The following is a 21,086-nucleotide window of genomic DNA, read 5'->3' as shown; positions in this document are numbered from 1 at the left end:
CCTACAAAATCTTTATCTTGCTCGGCCACAGTTACAACAAATAAACATTTCTGAAATAGCATTGGGGCATTGAAATCACCTACCAGTCGAATTTAGAATTAAATATAAGGTTTTATGTCTAATACACAAACAATCTATGCAGAGCAGGTAGATTGGATGAATGCAGTCATACGCATTCATACTCCGCAGCGAAATCTGCGGTCAGCTGGCAAAGGGCTCCTTACAATTCCATCTATTGCCACGGCTAGACTCACTTCCGTCAGAGAAAGGGCTGTATCACTGGCTAGTCCAGGCCTTTGGAATTCATTACCTAACGAATTAAGGCTCCAAAGTAATTTAAAAATTAAGAAAGCACTGAAAACCTGGTTCTGTGCTCAAGCATTTCAAATTGAAACCAGTTAGGAACCTTTTATAATATTTTAGTATTTTAAGTTCAATATTGTCTTATTTGATTACTTTAATTTGTTAGATAATTTTTTTTTTTTTTTATTTATATGATTGTAACCCTTACTCCGTATGATTGGTTAAATTATGTTTTTGTATGAAACTTTTTGTATCTTAAATTGTTTTTATGAATTTTATGTATTTATTTTATTTTAAGGAGTTATTGTAAACCGGTGTGAAGGTATATACTAACATCGGTATAGAAAAATTAAGCAATAAAATAGCTCATCAGTTGAATCTTACCAAACAATGCTATTTTGAAGGAGGTAATAAAGCCGATAGATTATTAGCACATGCCTTAAAAAAACAACAGTCCCAAATATTGAAAATCAGAGATGCTCAAGGCCTGTTTCTTTATAAGCCTGTCCAAATCAGGGAGCGAGTTGTACAATTCTATAAAGGATTTGTATACGTTTGATTCTTCTATACAGAATGAGGATCTCTCAGAGCATCTGTGGACGGTATCACTTCCCACACTAACTGATAAACAGAGGGAATATATGAATAAAGTGACTTTAGTAGAAGTCGGTAAGGCTATTAAGGAATTGAAATTTGGGAAGGCTCCCGGCCTAGATGGTTTTACGGGGAAATTTTATAAAAAACATACGAGCAAGTGGCGCCCCTTCTTATGAAGGCTTTCAATTCTTTAATTGGAGGTTCCCACTTGGGACCACACACTAATATAGCAGGCATAACGATTTTACCTAAACCAGGCAAGGACATCACGCAATGTGGCTCGTACCGTCCAATATAGTTATTAAATATTGATCTGAAATATTAGCGGAAATATTAGCTAATAGACTAGGAACCCTTCTGCCCACTCTAGTACATGCAAATCAATCTGGATTTGTCCCTGGACGAATGGCGTCGGGTACTGAAGACAGACACTTAACATCTATCTTGATGTCGGTTGACATTGAGAAAGCTTTTGATAGAATACACTGGGCTTTTCTATTCCAAGTTTTGGAGAAATTTCAATTGGGACCTCGATTTATCAAATAGCTTCACCAATTATACACATCTCCAGAAGTATTTATCAAAGTTAATGGGGGATATTGAACATGCTTTATGGTGGGGAGGGGCACCAGCAAGGGTGTCCTCTTTCTCCTCTCTTATTTGCTTTGGTTCTGGAACTGTTTGCCACTAAAATACGCCATAATAGGATGGTCTGGGGAATAGAGACGGGAGGAACATGGTATAAAATCTCGATGTTTGCAGATGATATACTATTTACTTTAAGCCGTCCAAAAACTATTTTTCTGGCATTAGTTACGGAATTAAGCACCTATAGCAAGGTTTCGGGATTTTAAAATGAACTAAGATAAAAACAGAATTATTGCCAATTTGTCTTGATGACAGTCCGCACATATTTACAATCACATTATCCCTTTAAATGGGCTAAACATAAAATTCGTTATCTAGGCATAAATTTGAAGGGCACAGGAGCAGATTTATTTAAGTCAAATTATGAGCCCTTAGCAAAGAAAATTAATCAGGACTTAGTGGTGTGGAACTCTTTAAATTTATCTTGGCTGGGTAAAAAAAGCGACTGTTAAGATGAACATACTTCGCCTGCTATACTTATTTCAAACCCTACCTATTGAAATCCCCGATAGCTATTTTAAACTTCTGCGGAAACAAATTTTTTTTATTTTATCTGGCGCAGGTGACTGCCATGAATAGCACACCAAATATTATATTGCTCTAAATTATATGGTGGGGTAGGAATGGCAGATATCAAAAAATATTTAGCTGCCCAGTTGAAGGCGAAACTAGATTGGCATCTGGATTGTCCAAAAAAAAAAAAACAACCCAACAAAAACAAAAAAAACAATGGGTTCTCATAGAGGAAGCCTCTAACTGTCTGAGACTGGAAGGACAGATCTGGCTTACATGTCAAAATAGGTCAGTAGGCCGAGAATGTGTTTATCCCATAGACGTAAAGTATGAGATGCATAAGGAGACCAAAGGAGCATTGATAGGTCCCCAAAGACTTTACAGAAGTACTCCCATCTGTAATGACAGGGAATTTCACCCCGGATTACAACGTGGATATTTTACCCAGTGGCACAGGTTGGGCAGCTTATTGACCACAACGGAATTATGGGCTTCCCTACTCTGCAAGCCAATTACGATTTATCCCCAGCTGATATCTTTATGTACTCACAACTAACATCATTTAGCTAAAGCTAGGACTGGGCAGCAGTTCCCACCTAATAAATCACTATTTGAAAGCCTATGTGGTGCTGAGGGGAAAGTTAAGAAACTGATTTCTAAGATTTATTTGTATCTTTTGGGAGATATGAGGGAAACTCCTAAACACGTTATGGCATGGATAAAGGATTTAGGGGAGGAGGTCGATAAGGTTTGGGATGTCTTATTGAGCTTCTCCCAATGCTTTGATATCTGCTTTGCTGGTGGAAAATGGGTATAAGTTACTTTTTCGCTGGTACATGACCCCATATAAATTGCATATGATATACCCTACTATATCTAGTCAATGTTGGCGGAACTGTAAACAAAACGGAACGTTTTAACATATGTGGTGGGAATGCCCAGGTATCAGTGATCTGTGGAATTCTGTATTTCACATGTTATCAGAAAAGTTAGGCACGACCGTATCAAAAGATGTTAAATGCTGTTTACCTACCTTTTCTTATCCAGCTACCAGTAGAGCACATCAGATGATAATAATGCAGTTGGCTTTAGCCATACGATTGACTATAGTGGCCTCCTGGAAACAAGCAACCTGCCCACAGAGTCCGGAAGTCTGGAAGAGAATGTCTAGTGTCTATTATTTGAGCAAATTGACTGCCATTCAACAAGATCGCCTGGAACATTTCCAGAAGCTATGGAAATCATATGAACGATGGGCGAAGGGTAACACCCCTCACTGATTTAGGATCATTACGTCTTACATTAGCTGTAATTCAGAGAGATGGTGGATAATTAGGATATTCATACTTATGATTGTGGAATAGGATAAGCAGAGGGGTTTAGGGAGGGTGGGTGGGAATAATAAAGTTGTCAGATATCAATGGTTGGATACATTTCCATTTCTAACGTTGAGTTTTTTGTGCCTGCGTGCACTTTGTGTTTATGTATCATTGACATTTAAACTAACAAAACTTTAAATAAATTTTGTTTGCCATTTGCATGCCTAGTCTTCCAGTTTTACAATGCCCTCTTGCAATTTTTCATAATCCTCTTGTGATTTAAGAACTTTTGTTCCCATTCTACATAGTTTATAATTATATTTAAAAGCAGTGTTCCATGAACAGATCCCTGGGGCACTCATCTATTCACTTTTATTCACTAGGAAAATTTACCATTTATCCCTACTCTGTTTACTATTTTTTAATCACTCGTTTGTAGCAATTAGCGTTAGTCAAAAATTAAAATAATAAATAAAACGTATCAGACCCAACTCCGGAGGGTGGCGGGTGGGTTTCGTGAGGACTACATCCTGCTGTCCTGGGATAACACCTATTACAAGGTAAGCAATTTTGCTTTATCCCAGGACAAGCTGTGACCTGCGGTTGAAGTCGGAGAGAGTTTGCCAGGAGAGCGAGTGCCTGCGCACTGTCTCTTGGAAGAAAAGCTTTTGCTAAGACCGTGTTTAAATCTGCACCGATGAATTGTAACAGGTGAGATGGTGTGAAATGGGATTTCTGGTAATTGATGAGAAACCCCAAGGAATGAAGTAAGTTGATTGTGAGCTTGAGGGAATTGAGAGCTCCTTCCTTCGTTCGACTCTTGATGAGCCAATCGTCGAGATAAGGAAACACATGCACTCCTTGCTTGTGAAGGTGGGCCACTGCTAGGCACTTTGTGAATACTCTGGGTGCTGAGGCGAGGCCGAATGGAAGCACCCGGTATTGAAAATGTTGGCCGTCGACCAGAAATCATAGGTATTTGCGATGAGGAGGAAAAATGGGAATGTGAGCGTAGGCGTCTTGAAGATCCAGAGAACAGAGCCAATCTCTCTTTTGAAGTAGAGGTAACATGGTGCCCAAGCGGTACCCTTGGGATGTAATGGAAAGTACCCAGTGGTCTGTGGTTATAGAGGTCCAGCTGTGATGAAAGAAAGCAATCCGACCTCCTACCGGTAAGAGTGGGACTGGATTGGAGGAAAGGCTTCTGCTCTCTGAGAGTATCTCAAAACCCCGACGTGGGAGCAGTCTGAGGAGGGGGTTGAGGTCTGGATGGTCTTTGTTGTCGAGATTGTGTACGTTGAGCTGGGCGAGATGTACGTGCACGGGCCAGAGGAGGATAGTAACGCCTTGTATCCCTCCTGGGCAGCCTCCTGGAAGAAGGTTGGGTTTCTTGAGGAATTAAGGAGAGCTGTTTCAGAGTTTCCGTGTGATCTTTTAAAACAGCCACTGCTTCCTTCACTTTGTCTCCGAAAAGGTTGTCCCTGAGACAAGGGAGGTCGGCCAGCCTCTCCTGCACCTCCGGTCTTAAGTCCGAGGCCTTAAGCCATGCCCAACGACGAGTTGTGATGTCTGTGGCTGATAGACTAGATGCGGTTTCAAAACTATCATACGCCGCACGGACCTCGTGCTTTCCCGCTTCTAGGCCTTTATGTATAAGTTGAGAGAAAAGATCATGGAATTGCTCAGGGAGTATCTGTGTAAGCTCTTGTACTTGCTTCCAGAGATTACGCTGGTATTGAGTCATGAAGAGCTGGTAAGCAGCAATTCTAGAGACTAGCATAGATCCCCCGAAACATTTTTCGGCCTAGATTGTCAAGGAATCTGTTATCTTTCCCTGGTGGTATTGAAGAGTGTGTTTTTACTCTTTGCTTTCTTTTGCGCCGACTCTACCACCACGGACTGGTGAGGTAGCAGAGTCTTTTGGAAACCTGGGTTGGGTTGAACCAGGTATGTGGCATCCAATCTCTTGTTAACCGCAGGAGTGGAGCCAGGATGTTCCCATAACCTGTACATCAGTTCCTGGAGCACCTCATGAACTGGTACAGCCAAGATTTCCTTTGGCAGGTCTATAAATTGTAACACTTCAAGTGTTTTTTGTCTGGCATCTAATTCCGACTGGAGCTGGAATGGGATGGTCTCCGCCATTTCTTTCACAAAATTGGAGAACGACAAGTCCTCTGGAGGGGATTTTCTGCGTTCTTCAGGAGGAGAAGGTTCCGAGAGCATCTCCTCATCCGTGGAGACCTCTGTGTCTGTCCAGGTGTCTTGTGAATGACTGGTAGGTCTTTGTCTTGAAGGTATCGATGGCTGAGATTTAGGCAGCGAGGGAAATAAAGGAGACCGTGAAGGAATCGGTCTTGGAATCCCTGAAGGACCTGGCATGGGTTCTGGAATCTGAGTTTTATCGATGTCCTGAGGTTTTCTAGGGATAGCATCGATTAAAGTGTTCAATTTCTCCATCAGAGGTGCAAAAATGAATACGTCTGGGGTCGGCATTGGCGGATTCATGGATGGAACAGATGCTGGAATCTGAATCAGTACCGATGGCATCATCGGTACGGTGGCATCGGTGACAGAATAGACGGTGACGCCGGTATCGGAATGGGTAGTGGATCCGATGGTACCGGAACTGGCGTCGATGGCGCGCATCTCGGACCGCCTGGCAGATGTATCCGTCCAGTTCCGCCCACATAGCTGATGGAATCAGAGCAGCTATGGGGGGGGGGGGAGGGGGAGGCGGTGATGGCGATGCCGGTACCTCCACAGAGCCCTGGGGGAGGTACGGTTCCCTGCACCGATGTCGGTGGGGATCACCGTGGAGTCAAAGGCCTCTGAGATGCCACATCCAGCCAAGGTTTCTTAGATGGCGGGTATCGGGTCGATGCCCGAGCCGTGCGACCTTCGGTGACGATGCCGATGCTTTACCTTGGATTTGTCGCTGCCCAACGTCGATGCCTTCGAAGATGGCGAGGGGGAGGGTACAGAAGCATCTCCAGCCTCACCAGGGACTCGTTTTTTTAGAACGACTTTGCGAATCGCTCCCGCCAGAGACGATTGCATGGACGTCAATGCTGAAGGGAGCAACTGAATTTGAAAGAGTTGCTCCATCTTTTCCAACCGGAGTAGACGTCCCTTAGATGTCATTTCGGCGCACTGGGGGCAGGACTGGACATCATGGTTCCCGCAGAGGCAGAGCACACACTTGTAGTGTGGGTCCATTATGGACATTGTTCAGCAACAATTTGGGCATTTTTTGAAGCCCGAAGCCATATTAGTCGGACAGCCGTCGACGACTCTGGCAGGAAAAAACCAGCACGGAACAGACGAAAAATTAGAAAAAAATTACCGCGATGGTAATATGAGGGAGACCCTTGCGGCAAGAAGTTTTTATTATTTTTTAACAATTTTTTAAAGTGTGGTGAAATCACCACAGGACTCCAAATTAACCGCGAGGCTAACGGCTCCGCGGAAAAAAGAAGATTGAAGGGAGACCCCTGTGGCAGAGAATATCATAGCATGCTGAGCATGCTCAGTGGGCACTCTCTGTGCCAGTCAAAAGTTTATGGAAACTTTGACAGAAGTTTTTCCGTACATAGGGTTCCATTACCAATGTCACCCATATATGAGGACTACATCCTGCGATAATGTGGATAATTAGGACATTCATACTTATGATTGTGGAATAGGATAAGCAGAGGGGTTTAGGGAGGGAGTGTGGGAATAAAATTGTCAGATATCGATGGTTGGATACATTTCCATTTCTAATGTTGAGTTTTTTTGTGCCTGCGTGCACTGTGTTTATGTATCATTGACATTTAAACTAATAAAACTTTAAATAAATTTTGTTTGCCATTTGCATGCCCAGTCTTCCAGTTTTGCAATGCCCTCTTGCAATTTTTCATAATCCTCTTGAGATTTAAGAACTTTTGTTCCCATTCTACATAGTTTATAATTATATTTAAAAGCAGTGTTCCAGGAACAGATCCCTGGGGCACTCATCTATTCACTTTTATTCACTGGGAAAATTTACCATTTATCCCTATTCTGTTTACTATTTTTTAACCAGCTGGTACTCCACAATATACCACCTATTCCATGGCATTTTAATTTACTAAGAAACCTCCCAAGGAACATTGTCAAATGCTTTCTGGAAATCTAGATATACTATATTAACAGGCACAACTTTATCTACGTTTATTTCCACCCTCAAAAAAATGTTGCAAATTTGCGAGGCAAGAGTTCCCTTGGTTAAATCCATGTTGGCTTTGTCCCATTAAACTATGCCTACCTATATGTTTAGCAATTTTGTTCTCTATGATTGTGCCAGGCAAACTGGTAGAAACTAACATCAGAGACTCATTGGTCTACAGTTTCCAGGATCATCCCCCTCTCTCTTTTTAAAAGACTGGCATTACTTTCGCAACCTTCCAGTCTTCAGGTTACTGTTAGTTTATACATTTCCAATATCAGGTCAGCAATTTCATTTCTCAGTTTTCAGCACTCTGGGATATAAGCCACCTGGTCCAGGTGATTTGCTACTTTAGTTTGTCAGTTTGCCCTAGTACATCTTTCAGGTTCACTGAGATTTAGTTCAGTTCCTCTGATCATCACTTTTGAATATTATTTCTGGCATGGGTATCTCATATCTTCCTCAGTGAATGAAGCAAAGAAATAATTCAGTCTCTCTGCTAAGGCTTTGTCAACCATAAGTGCCCCTTTTACCCCTTGATCATCTAATGGTTCAACTGACTCCCTCGCAGGCTAATTTTTACCTTGAATGTACCTGAAGTAATTTGGGGGGGGGGGGGTTAATTATGAATCTGCTTCCATGACAAGCTTCTTTTCAAGTTCTTTGCCTTAGTGCTTTACATCTGATTTGCCAGTACTTATGCCGTTTCCATGTGCAAGTCTTCAAAGGCAGGCAGAGCTCTGGAGTCTCAATGTATGGATGAGACAATGGTACAAGAAAGAGGAATTCAGTTTTGTAAGTAACTGGGGAACCTTTTCCAAAGGGACAGGCCCCCACCTTGACCAGGGTGGAATCAGGCTGCTGGTGCTAACTTTTTAAAAAGATATACAGCAGCTTTTAAACTAGAACAAAGGACAGTTGCTCAGCAAAGCATGGTAAAGAGGGAAGTATATGCAAACGATTCTAATGAAGCAGGAGAGTTAGAGAATCCCAATGGAGAGGTTTCAATGAAAGCAGAAGTAGTCCATGTGCCTGTAAGTAAAGAATCACCTGAGCTAAGATTCCAAATTATCCCTGTCAAATGAAAAGCAAGCTGTTGATACAAACAGAACACACACTTTGAAATGTCTGTATGCCAATGCCAGAAGTCTAATTAGTAAGATGGGAGACAGAGTATATAGCAGTGAATGATGAGAGATTTAATTGGCATCTCTGAGACATGGTGGAAGGAGGATTATCAATGGGATAGTGCCATACCAGGGTACAAATTATATCACAATGACAGGGAAGATCAATTTGGTGGGGGGGGGGGGGGTGTGAGGGGGCACTTTATGTCTGAGATGGCATAGAGTCCAGCAGGATAAGGATCCTGCAAGAGACTAAATTCACAATAGAATCTTTATGGGTAGAAATCCCATGTATGTCAGGGAAAGAGTACAGCAATAGGAGGATATTACTGCCCACCTGGCCAAAATGATGAGATGGATGATAAAATGCTAAGCGAAATTAGGGAAACTAACCAAATTGTTAGTGCAGTAATAAAGGGAAATTTCAGTTACTCCAATATTGACTGGGTAAACGTAACATCAGGACATGCCAGAGATAAAGTTCCTGGATGGAATGACAGCTTTATGCAGCAATTGGTTTAGGAACAGACGACAGAGGGAACTATTTTAGATCTAATTCTTAGTGGAGTGCAGGATTTAGCGAGAGAGGTAATGGTGGTGGAGCCACTTGGCACTAGTAATCATAACACGATCAAATTTTAATTAATGACTGGAAGCGGACAATAAGTAAATCTACAACTAGCAAACTTTCAAAAGGGAAATTGATAAAATGAGAAAAATAGAAAAAATGAAAAGGTGCAGATACAAATATTGAGTGTACAACAGGCATGGATATAGTTAAAAAAAATACACACACATATATACATACATACACACACACACATATATACATACACACACACATACAATCTCACAAGCACAGCCCAGATGTACTCCACACATTATGAAAGGTGGAAGGAAGGCCAAACAACTGCCAGTATGGTTAAAAATTGAGGTGAAAGGCTATTTTACCCAAAAGATCTTCTTTCAAAAATTGGAAGACTGATCCATCTGAAGGAAGTAGGAAACAGCATAAGCACTGGCAAGTTAAACGTAAAATATTAATGAGATAGGTTAAAAGTGAACTTGAAAAGTTGGCCAAAAGAGGGAAAAAAAAAACACACACACCCTCATAATAAAAGCTTTAAGATATATCCGAAGTAGGAAGCCTGCGAGGGAGTCGTTTGGACAGTTAGATGACTGAGGGATTAAAAGGGCACTTGGAGAAGCTAAAGCCATTGCGGTAAGATTAAATTAATTTTTTGCTTCGGTGTTTACTGAGGAGGATATCAGGGAGATACAGAGACTGTTTTCAAGGGTGATGATTCAGATAAACTGACCCAAATTACAGTGAACTTGGAAGATGTAGTAGGCCAGATTCACAAACTGAAGAGTAGAAATCACCTGGACTGGATGGTATACATCCCAGGGTTCTGAAAAAACTTAAAAAATGAAATTTCAGACTTGTTACAAGTAATTTGTAACCTATCATTAAATTAATTTGTTGTACCAGAAGACTAGAAGGTGGCCAGTGCAACCCAGATATATAAAAAGGGCTACAGAGGTGATTCAGGAGATCAGTGAGCTTGACTTTAGTGCAAGGGAAAATCGTGGAAACTATTATAAAGAATAAAATCACAGAACATATAGACAGACACGATTTAATGGGACACAGCCAGCATGGATTTACCCAAGAAAAGATTTGCCTCACAAATCTGCTACATTTTTTTTTTTTTGAAGGGGTGAATAAGCATGTGGATAAAGGTGAACTGGTAGATGTGGTGTATTTGGATTTTCAGAAGGCATCTAACAACTCCCTTATGAGAGGCTTGTAAGAAAACTAAAAAGTCATGAGATAGGATGAGATGTCTTTTTGTGGATTGCAAACTGGTTAAAAGACAGAAAGAGTAGGATTAAATGGTCTCTTTTCACAGTGAAAAAAGTTACAGTGGAGTGCCTCAGGAATCTGTGCTTCGATTGGTGCTTTTTAATATATTTATAAATGATCTGGGGAAAAATAAAGAGGTACGATGAGTGAGGTGATCAAATTTGCAGATGACAATTATTCAGAATAGTTAAGTTACAAGCATATTGTGATAAATTGCAGAATGACCTTGCAAGACTGGAAGATTGGGCATCTATATGGCAAATGAAATATGTGGACAATTGCAAGATAATACATATTGGGAAAAATAACCCATATTGTTGCTACACAACATTAGGTTCCATTTTAGGAGTTACCACCCAGGAAAAAGATATGGGCATCATAATTGACATTACATTGAAATAGTCAGCTCAGTGTACCTGTGGTGGTCAAGAAAGTGAACAGAATATTAGGGATTATAGGACGGGAATGGCAATTAAAAACACAGAATGTCATAATCCCTCTGTATTGCTCGATGGTTAGACCACACCTTGAATGCTGTGTGCAATTCTGGGCACCCTGGAGAAAGTACAGAGAAGGGCAACCAAAATGATAAAGGGCATGGAACGGCTCCCCTATGAGGAAAGGCTAAAGAGGTTAGGGCTGTTCAGCTTAGAGAAGAGACACCTGAAGGGGGATATGAAAAAAGTCCACAAAATCATGAAAGGACTTGAACGGGTAAATGTGAAATGGTTATTTACTCTTTTGGATAATACAAAGTCTAGGGGGAACTCCATGAAGTTAGCAAGTAGCAAATTTAAAACAGATCAGAGAAAATTCTCACATTCAATGCACAATTAAGTTCTGGAATTTGTTGCCAGGTGATGTGGTTAAGGTAGCTGGGTTTAAAAAAAAGATATGAATATGTTCCTAGCGGAGAAGTCCATAACTGCTATTAATCAATAAGGAATAGCCACTGCTTGTGGCCAGCATCAGTAGCACAAGATCTATTTAATGTTTGGGTTCTTGCCAGGTACTTGCGACTTGGATTGGAGATAGGATACTAGGCTTAATGGATGTTTGGTCTAACCAATATGGCATATCTTTATGTTCCTGTTTTCTTCATTTGGATCCCTTTTCCATTTCTTAAAAGATGTTTTTAGTTATAGCTTCTCTCACCTCACCTTTTAACCATGCTGGTACTTGTTTAGCCTTCAGTCCTTCTTCTCTAATTTGTGGAATACATCTAGCCTGGGATTCCAAAATGTATTTTTAAACATCCATACTGAGATAAACAACCTTTGGAGTTGCACCTTTCAGTTTTTTCCTAGTTTTACTCATTTTATTATAGTCACCTTTTCAAAAGTTAAATTCTGTCACAGTAGATTTCTTTAATGCACTCCCACCAGTTAAGAAATGCAAGCAGTATCCAGAGTACATTTGGAGGACCCAAGGGTTGGTTTGTGACAAGGTACAAGTTTTCCAGAAAAAGTTGGATCCTGCCAGAATGGAGAAGTGTGGATTGAGCAAGTGGATCACAAACTAGGCCCTGGTTTAGGCTGGGCCGATTTAAGTCTATTTTTGCTGCTTTAGTTCCCTTTGTCTAAGCTTCATGGAAAGAGGTTGCTGATGCTGAGTTGAGAGCAACAGAGGATGGCAGTGATGATAGGCCCAAAAGGGGTGTCTATGGAAAAATGTCCCCTTATAACAGAAGGGCCTGCACAATGCAGATAGCTGCTCAAGGCCTACTAAGAGGGATTGTACAGCCACATTCTCATCTTTGATCTGTGCTATGGTTTTCTGTAGTTCCTCAAACAGGTTATAACCTAGACCAATAAGGTCCACTAATTTTTCATGTACATCCTCTCGAATTGAGCTGGCCCTAAGCTACGCCACATGACGAGTGCCTGTGGAACATTGAGAAGCTCTGGAAATGGAATCGAAGGCTCACAGATGGAGTGTAGAAAGTGACACACAAACACACACACTTTCATGCATACAGAAAAGGCAAGGAATAGTGTTTAGAACCTCTGTCAGTCTAGAGGAAAGGCTTCAGTTTCTGCAGGCAGTCATATGTAATTACACCATGAACTGGTGGAGTGCAATATGTGCAGTGAACATAGCAAGCTTAGAATACCTTTTTACAAACTGGTCTAGAAACCAGTGGTCTTTTACAGGTGGAGAACTGGAAAGAATCCTCATCTTTTTTGCTTCTCTCATTGAGGATTCAACCACCACTGATTCATGTGGTAGTTGTAAGACACCATAGTTTGGAGACTGCTGAACCCTGAACTTCAGGTCCAATTTTCTTGCAGTTAGCATCATTAAAAAAAAATAAAATTAAAAAAAAAAAAAAAAAAGTGTCACATTCTCATCAATACAGCACCAAGAATCACATGGACAGGAAGTGCCACTGGCTCTGATGGCATGTTAAGGATTTGTGAAATGATCAGTAGCTCAGAGCAAGGGTCTTTATCTTTATGAACATGGATCACTAGGTGCAAACCATCCTTTCAGTAAGTTTAGAGTAAGAAAGGTTCTCCAGAAGTGAAGTATGGTCAGGAGGTCTGACAAAGGGTTGCAAGGTATACCTGTAGAGGCTTCATCTAAAATCAAACAGCACAGGATTACTTATCCAAAAATGTAAGGAGGATGAAAGAATTTTCAGTAGGCTCTTCAAATGGAAGTGGTGCCGAGCAGCCTAGCCTATCCAACCTTGAGAAAAACCAACATCATGCAGAATGGGTTCTGATGTGTATAGATCTAAAGAAGAGGCAGGGGACTCTGCTAGGTTGAATTCCCGCAGCCAGGTTCTCAAGGACAGGCTGGAGTGAAGGCCCAGACTGCTTGGATAATGCAGAGGGAAAAAAAAAAGTATTTACTAGAAGTGTAACCAGGATCACCAATTTGTACTGTAGGCAGTGGCACATCCTCCAATACCAGGATACCTGAGTGATTCTGTGGAAGGTCCAACACAAGTGGGATCAAAGAGTGACGTCTCCACCCCTCTGCAAATAAAATCGAGGCAGGTAAAGTGATCTGGTGATTGGAGGGGGGAAGTGATAATGTTACACTCTCCCTTATTGATCCAATTTGGTAGAGTGTCTGGTAAGATTGGCAACTTGAATTGAATGTTTAAGGATTTCAAAAGAGACTTGCCATGCCAAGAAGAAAGATAGTTGGATGGCATCAAGGGATCTGCCAGACTGCGATGCTACGCCGAAAGTGCTAGCTGCACAACTGCATCAGACCCAGAGTGCATCAATCCAGGAGCATCGAGCAATAAAAAAGCAGAGGCCTGAGAATGCATCAAGACAGTGCGGTGCTTTATTGTGGATACAAAATGCATCAAATGCCGCGAGATGGAGCACATCAACTTTCGTCTGCATCCAGCGAGCCGATGGTAACCACATCGATGCAACACGGATCAAGTTCTCTAATGTGACAGGCCTCAACTGCTTCGAAGAGTCATGGATTTACAATGCAGAGTGCACCAAAGTCTTTGAAGCAGTCTGCATCGAAGCAGGCTCCAGTAGCTCTAGAGATTGGTGTTGCTTTTTCTTCGATATATGGTGGCTGCAAAAACACAACCCTGTGACTTCGGCCTGTGCCAATGGGGGGAAAATGTCAAACTGCTGCCACTTTGGCCTTTTCCTGGTGAGGCAGACAAGGCTGCATTACAGGAGAAGGATCTGCTGCAACTCAGGAGAGATTTACACAACTCCTTAATACGGTGCCCCATAAGGTGTGCATAACAATTTTGCTGGTCATGCTCCAGGCCCAAGCAGATGTAGCAAGCTCATGGCCGACAGTAAGACATTACCTTATCGCAAATGCATTTTTTTTTAAGCCACAGATAGTAGGCTCTCTTTTGCAAAATTGCTAGGATGCAAGACCTCTTGAGGGATATTTCCTCTTCAATGGTGATTATTTTATTTCCTTTTCTTTTTTGTTAGCACTGAAAAGAAATTTGGTGGGGAAGCTGAGGCAGCAAGGCAACAATAAATGAAAAATCTTGATAATTTAAGAAAAAGACATAAGGAGAGACAAGCACACATCCTTGCTTCAGCTAGAACAAAAAATGAGAGAGGAAACTCACAAGCCAACACCCACGTGAGAATTCCTGCACAAGCTCAGTACAGCTCAAAGCTCTGTCTTGGAGAGACAAGTCCATTCAGAGACTGCTAGACACTACCACCCACATGTAATAACTAATTCAGACTGCTTATCAATGGGAAAAACAAAAAGGTCTCTAGTTGTATCCTACTTATGCACTTCCTCCTTTCACTAACCATATTTAAATAAGACATCTTGTCAACCTTTTTATTTTAGCTTGCCCTCCACCCCATGTTTCAGTCTTTGCAATTTTGACTACTCTTCCGGGTCTTTCCAAGTTTCTTCTCTATCCTCCTCTGAGAACCCTTGTACCATCTGAATAATAATTTTTTTTACCCTCATCTTTCCAATCACCTCTTCTGAAATCCATTATTGCTTTCTTACCACTCTTACTTCCTAAAATAAAGATTTCCTTTACAATAGATTCTTTTTTAAAAATCTCATTGTTCTTATACATCACCTAGATCTTTCTACCTCCTCCTTAAAGTGCTCTTATCTTAAGAGAGCTGGCAGGGGAGGAAATATATTTAGGAAAAACTGAGGAACTAGTCAAAATGTTTCAGGAGCCAAGAGAAAAAAAAAAGTTTGTAATTTTATCTTCTCACTTGGTTTTTGTTTTGTTTTTTTAATCATTGTTACTATTTTGCTTTGATTGCCTTTTCTAATTTAGTTTTTTCATTTTTTGCTTTTCTGAATTTTAGAAACGAAGTGACAAAATTTTAGGTGCACAAAGGACAGGGCTGGTGCAAGGGTATTTGGCACCCCAGGCAAAGCTTCAATCATGCACCCCCACTCACTTCCAGCTTATCTATTGGCACAGCTCCAACACAGCACTCCCTTCTTTGGCAATATTGGCTTTCCCCAACTGGTCATCATGCTGGTGGGATTTTGCTGTCCCCAAAATGTCTGTTCTAGGTGACTTCCTGGTTTGCCTAATGAAAGCACTGGCACTGATTTTCCAGGCCTGAAAGCTAATGCTCAAAGACCAAAAACCTAACCTGTACCTTTGCTCTTACACAGAACTTTCCAAACTGTGGGTCAGGACCCCCAAAAGGGGTACAAAGTTCACCTGGGGTCACAAGTGGCTCAAACGGCAGTGCTCTTCAGGCAGGATAAAAGCAGCACTAGTATGGATGTCAACATGGGACCTTAAGTCAGCGCACACTCACAGATCCCTGCAGTGGTACTACTCTCACGTGAGTTTCTGTGGTGAGGAAGGATTGGGGCTGCTGCAGGGCCTGTAAGCTTGGAGGCTTCATGCTAACTTTCATTACTAATGCAGTCACATGCAACTCACAGTAGAGCTTGGAATCAGCTACTTTCTTCTGGACAAACTATCTGGTTTATATTCTTTTGAAGGTGTGGCCTCCAGAATTACACATTACAAAACATCTCACCAATGGCAATATCACCATTTTTTTTCTGATGACCATTTTCCTTCCTATGTACCTAATCATCTTTCTGGTTTTTGCTGTCACCTTATGCACCTATTTAGCCACCTTAAGATCATCAGAAACTATCACTATCAGATTCCTTTATGGGTTACAATATGCTTGGTCACGCTTTGTACAGGAGGCCAGGATCTCTACACCTGTTTTTACAGCAAGGATTCGCCAATCAACATCCAACACATTAAAATATCCCAACCTGCAATCTTATGAATGTCTGACTATATCTCTAGCCAACTCTCCTGCTTGCATTTGAAGTCTGTAGATCACAGCGGTGTAAATGGATGTGCCATTTCCCCTAAGATAAAGTGCCTTCTTCCTTCCCCATATCTCATTTTAATCTTACATGAAATTCTATTTCTCTCCATGTCTGCCTACTCTGACCCTCCTGAAAAAAAATTATAGCTGGAAAGGCTATGTCCCAGGCATGGGACACATTACAGTATGTCTCTCTAATAGCAAAAACTTCACAAAAGGTGCCTTCATCATTAGAGCCACCAAATCTAGAATTCATGATAGAAATTAGAAGCACTTGCATAGAACCTTCAAAATAATGCTCCTTCCATCATCTTCCTTCTGTCTATTCTCATAACTACAGTATAAATAATGTGTGGCGCACAATGTAGACTGGTCAATACATATAGGCAATAACTCTTTATTGTGGATACAGTCACATCAGTCTATATTGAGCGCCACACATTTATACTGTATTTCCTCTATATGTGTTTGCTGTTCATTCCGCACACCTTGTATATTCTCATAACTATCCATTTTCTCCTCTCCATTCTTGCAAGTGACTTTTTGGGATGTCCACTTGTGTGTTTCTCCATTTACCTTGTTTGTTGGGGTGAGATTCTGCTTCAACTAGCTTCCACTCACCATTATCCCATCTAGTTTAATTTATCAATGTATAATCCAATCCATTGCTTCTCAATCTTTTTCCCCATCATGATGAAAGGAACATCCAATAATTTAAAAATAAAATTTAAAAAAATTCATACAAAAAATTTCCAGACACCAATAAAGTATTTCAAAACAGCAGACACAAAGACCCAATAATTAAAACTAATAAAGGATAAAAAAAAATACTCTGCTCTCCATACCTGGAAACGTTTGGTTTCTAGGTGCCCTAAGATTGTCATGAATTAGCAAGAGAGGAGGGAGTTTCTGCTCTCAACACACCCACACAAGCATGCTCTTTCATTCTGCCACGGCATCCCCCCTGTAAACAAGTACCAGCAGCCTCATCCTTCTCTAACTCACACGGCCTCAAAGACACGGGGCTGACACTGCTCCTCTTCTTCCTCCTCTGGACTGTGCAAAGCAATTTGAATTTCAGATGGAGGAAGAGTTTGTGACTTAGTGGGGCAGAAGAGGGGGCGTGAAGAACAGCCAGGCTAACTGGAAGCATGGCAACACCTGCATGTGCTTGGTAACACCAGTTAAGAACCGCTTATCTGATCTATTCACTTAGGATTGATTTGAGAGGGGAACCCAATCCCTAATCCCCAAGCACTCAAACATTGTCTTGCTAACACCAGAGTCTTCAGCCAAACATGGATGTTCTCTACGTGGCAGAACTGGCCTTCCCCCTTGCCCTATACAGGTAACATGTTGGGAAAGGCCATTTTTCTTGAGCAGCCTAATTTTCTGAAATCCCCTTGTATTCCACTGAGTAAGTTAGGTCTGGATACTTGCCAGGTACTTGTAGCCTGGATTGGCCACTGATGGAAACAGGATACTGGGCTTGATGGACCCTTGGTCTGACCCAATATGGCAATTTCTTATGTTCTTAGGTGTCCAAGGGGACCATGACATGTGTCTCTCCTTTCCTTTTTTCTACTCAATTCTAAGAATGCACTTCGTATTTCTAATAGCTATAGCTTCCAAAAGGCATTTAAAATGTAGTCTCTCTCCAATTCTGCCCCCATATAGGAAAATTAGTTCTTACCTGTTAATTTTCGTTCCTGTAGTACCATGGATCAGTCCAGACCATGGGTTGAGCCTCCTGTCCAGCAGATGGAGACAGACCAAAACTGAAAGGGTATCCTATATCAGGACAGAGCCTACCCTGCAGCCCTTCAGTATAACCATTGTCAAAGCATGTAACCAAGCATGTAACCAAGCATGTAACCAAAACACTCAAGTGAATAACCAACTAACCAATTAGAACCATGAATGAATGTAGGAGAACGCTCTTGCATATCCTTAATCAAACAGAGATGCTTCCGATGTCCTTAAGATAATGATAGGTATCAGTCATGCAGAGACCTGCAGAAAAAGCTTCGAGTGGACAGCAGAACAAAATACAGGGAAGGGCGTCTGGACTGATCCGTGGTACTACAGGAACGAAAATTAACAGGTAAGAACTAGTTTTCCTTTCCCTGTATGTACCCGGATCAGTCCAGACCATGGGATGTACACCAAAGCTTACCTAAAACAGGAGAAGGGGGGGGGGGGGGGGGGGGGGGAGGACACGACAGACAGTCCCGCTCGAAGCACCTGTCAACCGAAAGTGCCAAAAAACAGTGCTTGCACATCCAGATGGTAATGATGAGCAAAGGTATGCAGGGATTTCCATGTAGCAGCCCTGCATATTTCCTGCGGAGAGACAGATTTGACTCTCCGCCCACGAAGTAGCCTGAGAACGCAAAGAATGGGCCTTTAAGCCCTCAGGAACCGCCCAGCCTTGGCAGATATAGGCCAACGAAATTGCCTCATTCAACTATCGGGCAATAATGGTCTTAGAAGCTTGTTTGCTCCTATTTGGGCCACTCCAGAGAACAAAAAGATGACCGGAGACCCGAAAGTCATTGGTGACCTGGAAGTAGCGCAGCAAGGCGTGTTTCACGTCAAGCCGGCAAAGATCTCTGCCAACTGAATTCGCGATGTCCTCAGAAGAGAACGAGGGAAGCTCCACCGACTGGTTGACATGAAGAGGAAACAACCTTTGGCAAAAAGGAAGGAACAGTTTTGAGAGAAACCCTCGAATCAAAAAACCGCAAGAAGGGCTCCCGACAGGACAGCGCTTGGATCTCCGATACCTGCCAAGCGGAACAAATAGAGACAAGAAAGATAGTCTGGAGCGTAAAATCCTTGAGTGGCCCGACGGAGGGGTTCGAACGGAGCCACTCAGAGCGCGCGAAGGACCAAAATTGAGACTCCAGGATGGACAAGTGGACCGGACAGGCAGCCTTAAATGCTTAGCACCCCTGAGGAACCAAACCACGACTGGATGAGATGCCACTGTGTGATGTTCCACCTGACCTAAAAGAAAACAGAGAGCGGACACTTGGATGCACAACAAGCTAAATGAAAGTCCCTTGGAAAGACCCCTCTGAAGGAAAGAAAGAACGACCGAGACCAGGGCCGAGCCACCCGAGTCAGCGCAGACAGACATTCTCAAAGACTTTCCAGACGCGGACATAAGCCAACGAAGTAGATGGCTTACGAGCCCGCAGGAGGGTAGAAATAACTTCCTCCTTATATCCCTTCTGTCTCAGTCTTCCCCGTTCAAAAGCCAGGCCACTAGACAAAAATGATCCGCCTGGTCGAAAAATAAGGAACCCTGCCGTAGCAGGCGCGGGAGATGACAGAGACAAAGAGGCCCATCCGTCACCAGGTTGACCAGATCCACGAACCACCAGAATGACCGGCCCTTTGTGAAGTTCTATTCGTCGTAGAACTTTGCCCACGAGAGGCCAGGAAGGAAACACGTAGAGGAGGAAGTCGTGGGGCCAGGGGAGAGCCAGATTAACCACTCCCTCCGAACAGCAGCTGAAGAACCTATTGGCCTTGGCATTGCCCAAGGTTGCCATGAGGTCCAGGTGAGGGGGACCCCACCTGTTGATGATCAGCTCCATCCAAGAGCTCCCACTCGCCTGAATTGAGACGCTGGCAGCTCAAGAAATCGGCTTGCACGTTCTCCTTGCCCGCTATGTGAGAGGCTGCTAGACACTCCAGATGACGCTCCGCCCAGGCAAGGAGCCGGCTGGCTTCCAGGGCCACCATGCAACTCCAGGTGCCCCCCTGCCAATTGATGTAAGCTACTGTAGTGGAGTGGTCAGAGAGGACTTTTACCGCCCCACCGCGGAGCAGAGGAAGAAATTCCTGAAGAGCCAGATGGACCGCCCGGGTCTCCAGGCGATTGATGTGCCAGCGGGACTGGGCTGGGGACCAGTAAGCCTGCGTGGACTGTGACTGGCAGACTGCTCCCCAGCCAGAGAGACTGGCATCAGTCGTAACTATAATCCACTGAGGCATCTGAAGGGGCATGCCCCTCAGGAGATGCAGCAGCGATAGCCACCATTGTATGATGGCGACGGTAGAGTCCGAAAGTGGGAGAATCGTCTGAAACTGTTCTGACACCGGCTGCCAACGGGACAGCAAAGCTCTCTGTAATGGTCGCATATGCGCAAAAGCCCAAGGAACCAGGTCAATGGTGGAGGCCATGGTCCCCAGGACCTGAAGGTAGTCCCACGCCGTCGGAAGCGGGAGCGAGAGGAAGTCACGCACCTGATCCATAAGCTTGGACGCCTGAGCGTATGGGAGGAATACCTTGCCAACCCAGTTATCGAAGCTCGCACCCAGAAATTCCAACACCTGAGACGGTTGTAAACTGCTTTTGGGGAAGTTGACTATCCACCCGAGCGAGGTGAGGAGAGCAAGGACACGGTCGACTGCCTGCCGACAGAATCTCCAACTTGGCCCGCACAAGCCAGTCATCTAGGTAAGGATGGACCAGAACTCCTTCCCGCCGGAGGGCAGCTGCAGTCACCACGACTTTGGTGAAAGTGCGCGGTGCTGTGGCTAGACCGAATGGCAACGCCTGGAACTGAAAGTGCTGGTCCAGGATGTGGAAGCGTAGGTACTGCTGATGCTCGTGATGAATCGAAACGTGTAAGTAAGCCTCCGTCAGGTCGAGGGAGGCCAGATATTTGCCAGAGTAAACAGCCGCTATGACCGCCCTCAGGGTCTCCATTC

General features: G+C 43.0%; 1 protein-coding gene and 1 long non-coding RNA gene across 2 annotated transcripts in view; both read right to left on the bottom strand.

Annotated features, from left to right (window-relative positions):
* Positions 1-21,086, bottom strand: part of FAM117B (family with sequence similarity 117 member B) — a 511,577-nt gene that overhangs the window by 436,235 nt on the left and 54,256 nt on the right. The gene's annotated exons all lie outside the window — the stretch shown is intronic.
* The window catches only part of LOC115093892, a 41,920-nt gene that overhangs the window by 258 nt on the left and 20,576 nt on the right, over positions 1-21,086 (bottom strand). The window contains exon 2 of the long non-coding RNA XR_003857430.1: positions 3,095-3,214. This is a non-coding gene — a long non-coding RNA (uncharacterized LOC115093892). The remainder of the gene's footprint in view (positions 1-3,094; positions 3,215-21,086) is intronic.

This window comes from Rhinatrema bivittatum, chromosome 6 (assembly GCF_901001135.1).
Source record: "Rhinatrema bivittatum chromosome 6, aRhiBiv1.1, whole genome shotgun sequence".
NCBI lineage: Eukaryota > Metazoa > Chordata > Amphibia > Gymnophiona > Rhinatrematidae > Rhinatrema > Rhinatrema bivittatum.
Note: the sequence above shows the minus strand (reverse complement) of the source record. Positions and strands in the feature narration are given on the sequence as shown.